Consider the following 4,841-nt stretch of genomic DNA (forward strand, 5'->3'; position numbering starts at 1 on the left):
TAAGTGCACATATAAGAATAACATCTATTGGATGTTGGGCAGAGGGGACGGGGGAGTGGGGAGGAGGGAGGAGGGCACGGGTATATGCATACACAAAGAGTGCAATGCGCACCACCCGAAGGATGGACATATTTGAAACTCAGACTTGGAGGGGGGCAAGGGCAACATATGTAACCTAAACATCTGTACCCCCATAATATGCTGAAATAATAAAAAAAGGCAGTTTGATGTAGTGGAAAGGACATGGGCATTGAAGTCAGACTACTTAGGTAAAAATCCTACCTCTCCTTGCTCCACCTGCATGATTATGGGCACGTTGCTGCATTTCTTGGAATCTTTGCATCCTCCTCTGTAAAATAGAAATATTAATGATACCTATTTCCTAGAGTTGTTTTGAGGATTAGATGAGAAATGTCTGTAAGTACTTGGCTCAGACAGGCACACGTGTTGCTGCCTTGTTCATCTAGCTCTCTTCCTCTGTTTAGTTTATTGCTCTTCAGGCTGTGGGAATTGACTCTTTGCAGGGGGTGAAGGGGTTGGGGTGGGGAGAAGAGGAGGCATAATAATGTTATTGAAGAGGACTTCCCCTTTCGGAATCTCAGAGAGGAATCTTGGGAATCTCCACTAATTTCCTCTTCCAACTAGCTTTGTGTGCAGCCCCTAGGATAATGCTGCACCCCAGGAGTCTCAGGCCTAGTATGCAGATGGTTTTGGGGGAATTCAGCATTTATAAGCCTTAAAGCCCTGTAGGCCCCCTCTGCGTGCTGCTCTACCACTTGTCATGCTATCTTCTGGCAGGTGAATCAGACCCCAGTAAATCTGGGGCACATGGTTGTTGTGTCTGATTTCAGGGAAACCCTAAAGAGCAACACATTAGGAATTATTAATACATAAATAGATTAAATGAACTGTTCAGCCATAACCTTACACCTAATCATTTGACTGCCTTTTGCTTTGTAAGCATTTTTCTGTCCTGAGGAACTCAAAATGATAAAATGGCCCTGGCTAAAAGCAAGTGAGCCTTTGCATAACAGCTCTTCCTCTCTGCAGGGACAGCACAGCCTGGGGTTGCTAGTGTCTGCACAAACGCAGCAGCTGACAAGGCAAAGGAAGCAGAGGCTGACTTTTAATGGCTTATATTTTTCTAGGTTTTTAAAGGGCTTTAACCCATTAGCTGCCCAAATTAAAGATTTTTATGCAATAACTTGCAATAAAAATATACTCAAAGCCAAATAGGTAAGTAAACAAACATCTCTGCCCCAGCACTGCTTGGATGGGTTCTGAATAGCTTGAGTATTTTTTTTTTTTTTTTTTTGCTTCTGCCTATCAAAGGATTGGGGCAATTTTTTTTGAAAGACTGAACCCTTGGGATATTAAGTAAATGACCTTTTTATATTTCCTGTGGTATACTGCCCCCTCAGTGTTCACTGCACCGTGGCCCCTACAAAGTCATTGCATAAAATAACTATTTCTTTTGTTTTAATTGTTTTTTATTTCAGCACATTACGGGAGTACAAACGTTTAGGTTGTGTATATTGCCCTTGCTCCACCGGAGTCAGAGCTTCAAGTGTGTCCATCCCCCAGACAATGTGCACCGCACCCATTAGGTGTGAATATACCCATCCCCTCCTCCCCACTCCCATCTGCCCAACACCTGATGAATGTTATTACTATGATACACTTAAGTGTTGATCAGTTAATACCAATTTGATCGTGAATACATGTGGTGCTTGTTTTTCCATTCTTGGGATACTTCACTTAGTAGAAAGGGCTCCAGCTCTATCCAGGATAATACAAGAGGTGCTATTTCATCACAGAGTAAATGAATATGATGTAATGGAAATAGCACCACTCCAAAAGTTGGGAATCTTAGAGACTGTTTTCTGCCAACTAGCTGTGTGGCTCTGAGTGTGCTTCTTGTCTCCTCTGTGCCTCATATACAAAAAAATCTTATCAGATGATCTCTGAGGTTTTCTCTAGATATAGCATTTACTACAAACCTGGTAAATTGCAAGTATATAATCACACATTCTTCTACTGAGCTTGGCTTGCATTGAAGCATTGCTAGTCCCATCTAAGTCCTCCTTGTTTCACTTACAGGTTAGCCAGCACTTCTTATAGCCTAACCTGTTGAGTCTTCCAAATGTTTTCTGATCCTGTTATTCCAGAGGAAGCAAGGTCCTTGAATTGTGGGTCCTAGATTGATTTTTGTTCCTTGATTTAAAGTATGAACTTTTTTCTTAGGGGTAATATGAACCTGGAGTGAGCCATGTCCCTGAGAACTATTCCAAAATTTTTCCGAGCTATTATTGCACCGACCTGGTCACACAGAACGGGTTCTCCTGAGCCTTCTGCCTAAGGATTCACATTTTCATAATTTAAAAAAAATCTTTATTTTGCCACCAAAGACTCTCCAAACCATGTGCTTGGTCTTTCTCAAACACATAGTAGTGCTAATCATTATTTCAGCCTTAGGATATGGGTTAATCATTTGCATATGACTTTTGAAAGAGTTTTTGTTTCCCATTGGTGTTTTGGCCAATTAGGATGTGTTTATTTGGGGCTATTCAATTAAATGTTTTCATAGTATGTACCTATTAATTCATCAGATTGTGTCCAGGGTTTGGAATGAGGAAAATGACCAGTTCTATTCTTTATACTTTGCATTTTAGGTACCTGTGGAAAAGTTAGGAATAAACAGCCAGTGAACAGCTAGACACTCTGGATGTATAGCCCAGAAGGGTACTGTAACTGAAAATACAGATCTGGGATTCGTCAGTTCATAGATGATAATTGAAGCATGGAAGTGAATAACATCAATTATGAAAACATATAGGATGAGAATAAAATAGGATTGAGAATGGAGCCCTGGGAAACACTAAAGTTTAAGAAGGAGGAAGAGGGATGTTAGGGCGATCTGGCTGCGACATCTGCCACTCCATTGATCGCCAGGGTTGATTCAGCTGATCTGGCTGGTTAGGCGAGTGTCCCCTTCCTCCCTCACTGCTCCACACACGTCCCTCCCGAAGCTGCTCCTTCGGGAGAAGAGGACGACCTTCCCCGATAGAGGAGGACCATTCTTCAGTCAAGGGTATATAAGTAGCTGTGCTCCCCTGCTAGAACCCCCAAACAAGCTCTCAAGAAGGAGGAAGAGGAGCTTTAAAAGGAGATGGAGAAAGAAAGGTTTGACAGATAGATGGACAACTAAGGGAGTGCAGTGTAAAGGACAGCAAAGGAGTAGGAAATTTCCAAAAAGAGAAAGTAGTTAATGACTATGAAAGACAACTGAAAGATCACATGTATTTTACTTGGATATTACCAGAATCCTCTTTGTGAGGAGGTTATACCATTTTAGTGAAACTAATTGCAATGAGAAGCTTATCATTTACTAATTATTTTCTGATTAAGTTATTAGTAAATGTAGTTAACATGATTAATCTGATAAATTTTGAGTGAAAACAGCACTAAGATTTCAGTGGGGTGTAGAAAACAGAATATGAAGTATGGTGATGATTGTCACAGTTAATTTAATTTCTTTAAGATAGAAATATTGGCAGAGTATAAAAATATGTGGCATTTCCCCTGCTTTTTCTACTAATTGAAGATAAGTCCATAAAATGTTGAAGCACCCACTTCTTTCTGTACTTAGGAGATCTATCTTTGACTTATTAACTTTCTTAAAGATTGAGGCATATAAATTTCAGGAGTTTTTCAGCATCTTTATAACTTCATTCAGGAATTAAGATCATTCTAAGATTGCCATCTCAGACTTTTGACTTTTATTTCTTAAAATTGTCTCCAGGATGTTAAAAAGCTGATTAACTTCACTAATTAGGCAAAACAACAACGTTGGATGCTAGATTTTCATCAAATAAGTGATGTGAGGACACAGTAGGGTGTAGAGGTTGCAATCTCAGTGTCTAGTGAAATAGTGGTAATGGCAAAATAAGGACCAGCTAAAATCCACCCTTTCATAAAAGCAATGAAGACACTGGCAAAAATTGTCAGAATCATCTTTTTCAGAATTCTGAAAATTAACCAAAGTCTTTCATTAATCCAGGAAGCATACGTTCAAGAAAAATGGTTGAAACACAGTAAGAGCAGTGAGTTTTGTGGCATTTTAACTTGCTCCTTTCTTTTCACCTTTCCCCAGCTCTGCAATGAGCTTGAAAACCAATAACTGGCAATCAAGGCAAAAACCAGCAACCTATCAGCAACTGGGGGATGGTGATGGTGGGAGAGATAATGGAGTTGGAACCTATTCCCAGAGAATTGTCATTATCTGACCTGTTTGGTGGGTGGTTCCCTGGAAGACCCAACTCATGAGGCTTATCTTTATGTGATTTGAGTTTCCCAGTGCAAATAGCCTTTTACCCAGAGAATTTGTCAAAAACAATCAGCAACAATTGTTTAACATCATGGCTATGGCCTCCACTATGAGATGGTAGATAATAGCTGGGGCAAACAATAAGCTAATAAAAAACATTAAAAGCAAAACTGCCAAATGAGATGTCCTTAGGGGACTTTCAAAAGTGACTTTGAGAAGTGCTGGCTTGCATAAATAAACAAGCTCATTCAAAAATTTATGTGGAAATTCAAGGAACTCAGAATATCCAAAACAATGTTAAAAAAACAAATTTGGAAGATTACACTTTCCAATTTCAAAACTACTACAAAAAGCAATAATCAAGGTAGTGTGGTATTGGCACGAGGATAAACATATTTATCTATGGAATAGAATTGATAGTCCAGATATACCCCATTAATTTATGGTCAATTGATTCTTGACAAGGGTGCTAATACAATTCAATGGTGAAAGTTTATAGTCTTTTTCATAAAAC

This window comes from Propithecus coquereli, unplaced genomic scaffold (assembly GCF_000956105.1).
Source record: "Propithecus coquereli isolate 6110/MARCELLA unplaced genomic scaffold, Pcoq_1.0 Scaffold478, whole genome shotgun sequence".
Taxonomy (NCBI): domain Eukaryota; kingdom Metazoa; phylum Chordata; class Mammalia; order Primates; family Indriidae; genus Propithecus; species Propithecus coquereli.